This window comes from Microtus ochrogaster, chromosome 2, assembly GCF_000317375.1.
Source record: "Microtus ochrogaster isolate Prairie Vole_2 chromosome 2, MicOch1.0, whole genome shotgun sequence".
NCBI lineage: Eukaryota > Metazoa > Chordata > Mammalia > Rodentia > Cricetidae > Microtus > Microtus ochrogaster.
This window is the reverse complement of record NC_022010.1, coordinates 2663906-2672964: the sequence shown is the minus strand read 5'-3', so window position 1 is coordinate 2672964 and position 9059 is coordinate 2663906. Positions and strand designations below refer to the sequence as shown.

The 9059-nt window shown below is 49.4% G+C and overlaps 1 pseudogene; it reads left to right on the top strand.

Moving 5' to 3' along the window:
- Positions 1 to 2964: 2964 nt before the first annotated feature.
- LOC101979995 lies at positions 2965 to 3407 on the top strand (annotated as a pseudogene).
- The last annotated feature ends 5652 nt before the right edge of the window (positions 3408 to 9059 follow it).

Here is a 9059-nt window from a genome sequence, read left to right as displayed (position 1 = left end):
GGACACACATGTAAGTGCCGTGGTATGAGTGTGTATTGCTGAGGGACACACATGTAAGTGCCGTGGTATGAGTGTGTATTGCCGAGGGACACACATGGAGGACGAGAAAGCAGAGGCCAGTGATCACTTCCTCCATCCTAAAGGATCCACAGCCTCTCAGAATAACATGGGGACACTTGTCAGAACAGCACCATCATCAGAGGACAGTCGTCAGAACAGGGGGTTCAAGGAGACTTTTCAGATTCAAATCAAGGCACTGTTCTTGTGAAAACGCCTCGAGAGGAGTTGGGTTCTGCACAGATGTCTCTCAGGTAACACGTGATGGATAGGGTGGGTCCTTAAGAGCTCTGGGCATTTCTGCCTTCCATTGTCTAGCCCTGTGTGACCAGAAGACCTGATGTTCTTTCTAACAGAATGAGACAGCTCGATGGGATGGTGCTGAGGCAGCCAGACTCCTGTAAGGTGCCTCATGGTCCCTCCTTGTCCTTTGGGAGGACACTGAGGTGGTCTCAGTGATCTTGTGTCATAGATGAAAACCTTGTACTGTTGGGCTGTGGAGTGGTGCTAGTATTATTTATTTTTTAAAAACAAGATCTCACTATATAGCTCTGGTTGGTCTAGAACTCTCCATGTAGATCCAGCTCTGGCCTCATCACAGGGATCCTCCTGTCTCTGCTTCTCAAGTACTGGGATTAAACATGCTCACTGTTATGTTGGCATTGACTTTAATCTTTTTAGTCAGCTTTTATGTTGGGGAGAAATTGTAATTCCAGACAAGGACTTGACACTCAGAGCCTCCCAGAGGCCATGTGGCTAGGGCATTGTCCTTAGTGTGGCACCATTGTTAGTGGGAGCCTTGATGGGGAAGGACCTTATAGAAGGTCTTTATAGGGTGAGATCTTGGAGGCACTGTGTGTGACCTCAGCCCTTCCCCCCTTTTCCTTGCTGGTGTGAGACCATCAGTTCACTCCACCTTATACTGTTGCTATGAGACACTGCCTGCCTAAGGCAGCAGAACCAGGCAGTCACAGACTGAGATCTCCAAAACTGAGAGCCAAGCCTTAGTAGTCAGTGATCTCAGATGCTCATTGCAGTAGCGGGAAGCCGTGAGCATAGGCATGCACGGCCGTCTCCCCACTTACTGACTGTGTCTTGTGGTCTGGAAGTAATGAAGTACACAAGCACATTGCTCTCAGCACAGCCCTCCCTCACTCTCTCAGATCTCCGTTGGTGCTTAGTGTCCTTTCTCTACTTCAGGGTCTCGCCCAAAACACAATGTCCAGTTGTTTCTTATGCCTCCTCAGACGCCTCTGGTTGGGACAGTTTCTCAGACTTTCTTTGTTTTTGATGACCTTGACATTTTTTTTGTCATTTTTTTTTCCCTCCTGCCTCAGCCTCCCAAGTGTTGGAGTTTCAGGAGGTGCTGAGTTCCCTTGACAACAATTTTGAGACTTGCGCTGTTGTGACAAGTGACCAAGATTTGGGTTGTCCCCACTCCTGTTGTGCATGTCTAAGGATTTCTTTCCCTGCTAGCTACTTTTATGAGATGTCTGTGTCTGAGTGTTCCTGTTCAGACACACACACACATGCGTATGCATATTTTGTCTATTAGTTTCTATGCAACACACATGTGCTTGGTACCTGTAGAGTCCAGAAAGGGCATCATATCCCTTGGAGTTGATTTACAGGTAATAGTTGGAACCACCGTGTGGGTGGTGGAAACCAAACCTAGGTCCTCTGCAGGAGTAGCCAGTGCTCCTATCTCCTGAGTCATCTCTGCAGCCTGAGAAGGTGGAATTTGGACCAGTGGTCCGAGGGTCTGCTCTAAATACCCACCCTGGTACTCTTTTCCTGGGCTTGGTAAGTTCAGGGTCTCCTCAAACTGAGTCCCTTATGTTACTTTCCATAGACAGCTTTGTCAAGAGGACAAGAGAGGCAGCCACTGTGTAGCTGGATACAAAGGAAAACAATTCTGAGTGGCCAGAACATGGATTTTCAGCTTTAGTTTCAAGATTTATGAGGTGCAGTGAGACTCCTCAAAATTTAAGGTGTTCACAGGGGTCTAGGCATAGAAATATCGCTTAGGGAACGGTGGCTACTTCACCACACAAATCTAGCCATTGCCCACACCAGGGGTCACCTCTCTAGGGCTGTGCCACTCTTATGGGCTAACCCCGTGTGACCCGGTCTGTCCTCTCTAACCTGAGCAGTTCATGGGCACTACCCCTTAGTTCCCCGAAGACCAAGTCCTTAGAGTTTGTTCCAATCCCAGGGCTTTTTGCCTAGACCAGGGGTTCTCAACCTTTTAATACAGTTCCTTCTGTTGTGGTGATCCCCAACCATAAAATTATTTTCATTTCTACTTTATGACTGTAATTTTGCTACTGTTATGAATCATAATGTAAATGTCTGATATGCAGGATATCTAATGTGCAGGATGGCCTCAGACAACCCCTGTGAGTTGTGACAACTGGCCCAGAATGTCCCTGTCTTGACTTCAGTTATCTATCCCAGATAGCAGGCTCTCCTTAGAGACTCCCTAATCCCCTGAGATCCCTGCTGTGCTTCCTGGAAGCAACTTTTACAAGTGTACAGTGTTTGATTAGTTTATTAGCTCATTATCCCATCCTCTGAGCAGACAGCATGCTCTTCCAGGGCAGTGTCCCCAGAGTCCCCAGTGTCTGTAGAACTAATTGGGAATGAAAATGCCAAGACCTGAACCTTTGGGATCCAAGTGCGCCCACTGTGGGTGGGGACAGAGGTTCACACCCGGACTGCTAACTCATTGACACAGCTCCCTGAGTGTTGTCCTAAAGCTCTTCTCTTGTGTTTTTAGAAATTCATGTATATGTACAAGTTTGCATACATACATGTGTGGAGACCAGAGGTCAACCTTGGACATCATTCTTCAGGCACTGTCCACTACCTTCTTTTAAAGACAAGATCTCGCTTTTTTTTTTTTCCTCTTCCGGGGACGGTGCTTAGAGGCACTCAGGATGGTCCAGCGTTTGACATACCGTCGTAGGCTCTCCTACAACACAGCCTCCAACAAAACTAGGCTGTCTTGAACCCCTCGCAACAGGATTGTTTACCTTTACATCAAGAAGGTTGGAAAAGCACCTAAATCAGCATGCGGTGTGTGCCCAGGCCGACTCCGAGGGGTTCGTGCTGTGAGACCGAAAGTCCTCATGAGATTGTCTAAGACAAAGAAGCATGTCAGCCGGGCCTATGGTGGCACCATGTGTGCCAAGTGTGTCCGTGACAGGACCAAGCGGGCTTTCCTTATTGAGGAGCAGAAAATTGTTGTGAAAGTGTTGAAGGCACAAGCGCAGAGTCAGAAAGCGAAATAAACGTGCGGCTTTTTAAATAAAGGTCAAGGCTTGGTCAAAAAAAAAAAAAAAAATAAAGACAAGATCTCTCACTGGGAGATCCTGAGATCAGCCAGCAGGCGAGTCTCCAGGATCTGCTAGTCTCTGCCTTCCCATGCTGGGATTACAGAAGCGCACCGCCACACCTGGCTCTCCACACTGGTTTTAGGTCTCGAACTCTGATCCTTAGGTTTGTGTGGCAAGCACTCCACCTATTGAGCTGACTCCCTAGTCCCAGGGAAAGCCTTCTCAAGCAGCTGTCGTTACTGAACAGAAAGCTCATAGGAGGTGGGCAAAGGATGGAGCTCCCAGCAGCTGTGTCTCCAAGCCAGCCTGCAGCCAAGCCCCTCTTTCCTGGGGTTCCTCCTTTTCCTGGTCAAGAGAGATCTGAACCACTTCTGAAGATTCCCTTTACAGAAGGATGAGTGTGACTGTCCTGGAAACTGGGACACCATAGGCGCTGGTCTCTTGAGGAGCCAAACAAGGTAAGAATGTGGAGCGTGTATGGGAATGCCAGTGGCCAGATGGCAAGGGGAATGGAGGAGGGGACCAGGGGATGAAGACACAGGGACTTGTTCCTTTCTTGGTGCCTCTGCTGATGTGGTCCCTTGGCACATGGACGGTCACTGGGTCTTCCTTTCCTTTCTGTAACTTTTCCTTCTGGCTGGTTTCTTTGGTCTTTTTGGTTCATGGTGGTGTTCTTTTCTTTTTCTGTCTGAAAAAAAAGAATTCATTTTGTCATGGACTGTATGTGTGTGTCTGTGTGCACATGAGTGTGGGGCCCACAGAGGCCAGAAGGGGATATGAGATTCTCCAGGGCAGGGGCTACAGGTGGTTTTGAGCCATCCATCGTGGGTGCTGGGAACTGAATTCAGATCCTCTGCAAGAGCATGCTCATAACTGCTGAGCCATCTCTTTGTGACCTGTACGAGTGTGTCTGCAGGTATATAGTGCATGTGTGTGTGTATGTGTGTTCCGTAGGTTAGTCTTGGGCATTCCTTAGGATGCTGTCTGCTTGGTGTCTGAAACTGGCCTGGAATGGACTGATTAGGCTGCTAGCCTGGCTGGCCAGCAAACTCCAGGGATCCCCCTGTCTCTGCCTCCTCCATGTTGGGATTTCAGAGTGTGTCTCCACACCTGACTTTTCTGCATAAGTACTGGACAGGGGTGGTGGGTGGGTGAACTCAGGTCCTCAGGCTTAAATGGCGAGCACTTTCCTGGCTGAGGCACCTCCTCAGCCCTTCTGTTTTGCATTTCTTAAGTGCTAGTTTTGATGCTAGAGAAAGAGATGACACCATAATTCCCCAAGGCCTGGTGGTTCAGAAATCTGAATTGTTTGCTTAATGCAAACCTTACTGCCATTTGCACCACCTCTGAAGTTTAACTTTTATTGGCGGTAGCTGGAAATGAATCCTTCAGAAGATGTGAGCGCTGTTCCTGCCCCCCATCTCGCCCCCCAGAGTCCCTCCGGACACCCATGACACTACTCAAAGCAGATTTATTTTTTTTTGTTTTTGTTTTTGCTTTTTTAATGTAAAATCATAGTACTGCCTAGTGCCTGCATAGGGCATCAGTGGCTCCCTATCACTCCCAGGGTTCAGTACACACTCCCTACTTGAGTTTTATGGTCTTGAGGAGTCTACGGTGTCATATCTGCTGTCTTTAAGCCTTATGGGGTGGGATTGGGGTCAGCCATGGAAGTTGAGCCACAAGACAACATACTATTGAGCAAGACCATGCTACAGAGACGAGAGCAAGGCACCTACTGCGGGAGAAGGTCCGGACAGAGCCCTTTAGATCAAAGGAGTCTAGATGGGTGGGCACACTGGACCCGCAGGACAGCGCTTCGGGAGAGGATGTTGTGTGTGTGGATGCGGCTGTGAGCTCTCCGTGACTGCTGCTCCTGTGAACTCAAGTGCAGGGCTGGATGTAGGCTTGATGCTGATGGAGTCTGGGCACAGCTGGGCACATGCAGGAGGATGGGACTGCCAACCACCCCTGCACAGCTGTCTGCCTCTCTCTACCCTGACCAACGCTCCTCTCAGTTGGTGGCCCCTGGCTCTATTTGAGAATGCCTGTATAAGTGTATATTTATATGTGCACGCACACACACACACACACGCACACACATGTGTGCACGACCTCAGAGGGAGGGCAGATTTACTGTGTGCTGTGTGTTATGTGGCATGACAAGTCCATCTAGAAAGCGCTATAACCTTGGCCACGCTGTTGGCTTACATCTTCCTTTTCCTTCTCCTGCCCTTCCGCTCCTTGCCTCCTTTCCTCTCTTTCCCTCCCCCACCCCACTCCATCCTGTATTAGCGTTTATCTCATTCTTGTAATACACTACCCCACAAGAAGTGACTTAAGGAAGGGTGCATTTGTCTGGTTCACAGTTGGACGGTACAGTCAGCCCATCATGGTGGAGGCTGGAGGCTGCTGGTCACATGTCAGGAAGCAGAGAGAGACACAGGCTGGTTCTCAGCTCACTTTCTTCTGTTTCTCCATCCAGAACCTCATCAGCTCATGGGATCGTGATACCACACTCAGGGTGGGTTTCTCCACCTTGGCCAACATAGAAGCTCCCTTACAAACATATTCTGAAGTTATCCCTAGGTTGTTCTAGACCCCTTTCAAGTTGACAATCAAAATTAAAATGAGCTGTAGTCATCTTCCCTCCAGAAATGTTCCGTCTGGCTGAGCTTGAGTTTGGCCCAAGCATACAGCTTTCTCTTCAGGAGCCCTAAGAGCCCCATGCTGAGATCCCTTACTGGCTAGCAGGGACTGGTCTTAGCTTTGGGGACTCTATCCTGTGCACTGTGGTGTGAGGGTGGCATTGTCTGTACCCCTGGCAGTGGCTCAAGTGACTGTGGCTTTCTTATCAAGTGTAGGGGCTCTGGGAAAGACATACAGTCCACAAATACACCTGCAATTCCAGACACACAGGAGTTGTGTGCTGAGGCAGGAGGATTGCAAGGGTCAAGGTCTGCCAAGGGCAACAACGTAAATACAAGGGCAGTGAAAGCCTGCCCCCCACAATGAAATAAGATAAAAATGGTGGAGTGTTTGCCTTGTGTGCTGGAGACCCTGCGTTCAATTCGAGAACCATTAAACAAAGAAAAAGTATGCATGCATAGTAGCCTAGCACTCACATGTTCACATGCATACATGCAACACCCGCATGCATGTGCACACACAGATGTGGGAGCACACATACTCATACACACACATGCACCATACACATCACACTACACATACACAGACCACACACACATACAAACCACATACACAGCACACATCATACCACATACACACACCACAAACTACACACACACTCCAAACCACATATACACCACACACATCATATCACATACCGCACACGCATACACAAAGCTTACACATCTCTTGAAATCTAAAACACCATTATGTGTGTGTGTGTGTGTGTGTGGTTTCCCCTAGAATTTGACTCTATTCTTTGTTACTTTGTTATTTAACAATGTAACCTATAGCTTCTTTTCCAGGCCCTTTCAAGTGTCCCAGGTCTCAGGGTGAAATGTACCAACTCCCGAGAGCAGAGAGTCCCAGCGCTGACCAAATTAAGTTTAGTAATAGAATATTGTGTGAGGTCCCACTCTACATGGAGGCAGTGAGCCGGGGCACCTCAAGGTTGAATTCTATGTTCTTAGGCAGACCTGCATGGGTCCTGTTGGCCTCGCTGTGAAGAGCTGGCCTTCCCAGAGCCCAGGCAAGCCTGCTAAGCTAGGTAATTGCTGCAGTTTACCACACACTGGCTGCATGCTCAACTGTGGAGAGGCAAAGAAAATGTCAACGAGGTCTAATAACATGGTGAAAATGAGAAGATGGATGGAGGGAGGAAGGGAAGGAGGGTGGTGTGGCTCTCCGCAGAGCGCCTCCCCTGGAGACCAGCCTCAAGGGAAACCTCTAGAGTCCTCAGAGCAAAACCCAGCCATCAGGGGCCTGGGATCTAAACAGGGGAGTGGGGTAGGGGTGGGGCAGCTAATCTCCCCTGAGCCATCACCAGCCAGATATGCAGGTGGGCTGGGGTTCCTTGAGGAATCCTCGCTGCAGGAGGAAGGAATGCAGGACGGAGTGTTTTGGGGGTGACATTGAGTACTCCAGGAACCGTATGAAAGGTGGGGCCAGCCTGCCTCTGCCAAGTTTGAGTAGATTTGATTGCATGGCTGCATTTGGTGTTTGCTGCTCCTGTTGTGAGGTCCTCTGAGGACATAAGCGACCAGGTTGTGGAGGCCCTTGTGTGTAAGGAAAGGAGAGTTCGGTGAGCCTCTAGGGGCACAGAATTCAGTCCCCAAATGACTGTCTTGAAAATGCAGACCAGGAATCCAATATTCCAAAGCAACCCATGGGCCTGGAAGTGCATTGTAGCCCGGTTAAGCCTCCCTTGACACCACAGCTCTGAATGACTCTATATCGTACCCTTGTGAGACCCTGGAAAGTGGACCTGCAGAGCTACACCTAACCTCTTAGCTCAGACACTGGGGGACAGCCACTGTGAGCTGAGCTGCATGGAGCTGTCAAGAGGATAGCCACACCCAGCAGCAATTAACCCAGGGACAAATAGTCAGATAGAAGCCAAGTGGTCAAGCAAGGTCTCTTCTAGAACCTTCCCTAAAGGAGGTGAGAACGAAGCCTCTGGGAACTGGCAGCGGAGAGCCACAGCTCACATTTGAGTTGCAGTTCCACATCTCAGGAAACCGATTTCTCACTTGCTTGTTGGGTGCTGAGCACGATTACAGGACTCCTGGCTCTGACTCCCAAGTGGGTGGTTAGAGCTGTAGCGACGCTTCTGGAACAAGGGTTCAGCTTGGGGAAGTCCTGATCGTGTGCTCTGTGCCCACATGGCAGAGAGGGCTGGTGGAGCTCCAGGAGCAGGCAGCCAAGGCGAGAGCCAGTGCTGCCTCTGCTCTCCCCTGCTCTGCAGCGACCTGGAGAACTTTGGCCCTGGGCCAATCAGCTCAAGCTCTGGTTTGCCTGTGGCTGTATTTGCATAATACACAGGGGTCTAGCAGGCACTTCCGCTGAGAAGAGACAGAGCCAACTCTTCTCTCTTTCCAAGGACTACTTCCTGGGTGGAACTGCTTTCCCAGGATGGGCTCAGTGAGCTTACTGCTTGTTTATTTAGAGAAATGCAGGGCTGATGGACAGAGCTGTCATGTGTTTGCTTCCTGGGTTCCCTCTAAAGCAGCTTATGGGGAGAGCCCTGCAGAAAGGTCTAGTTCCCCTGCCCCCTCTCTGGTCTTATTTGGGAGCATATTAAAGGGACAGAAGATTTTCGTTGAGGAGTAACCAGTTCTTTTCACAGGGTGATGGAATGGCATCACGTCCCTTCCTATGCTCTCTGGGCTCCTTTACATGGCCTTGAAGGTCTCCAGGGCCACGTCTCATGGTTGGTCATTGTTCTTCACTCTGACTCTTTGGGGGGCCTGCCACCCCACTCCCAATTAAATAAAAAGAGACTTATTCTTACTTATGAATGCCTGGCAGCCTTAGCTTAGCTTATTTCTAGCCAATCTTTCTTGTTATCCCTGCTTTTACCTTTTCCTATTTCTGTTTATCTTTTCTTTCCTTCTTAGTCCGTGTCTGGCTGTGTGGCTGAGTGGCTGGCCCCTCATTTTCTTGTTCTTCAATCTCTCCTCCAAGACTTCTCCTATT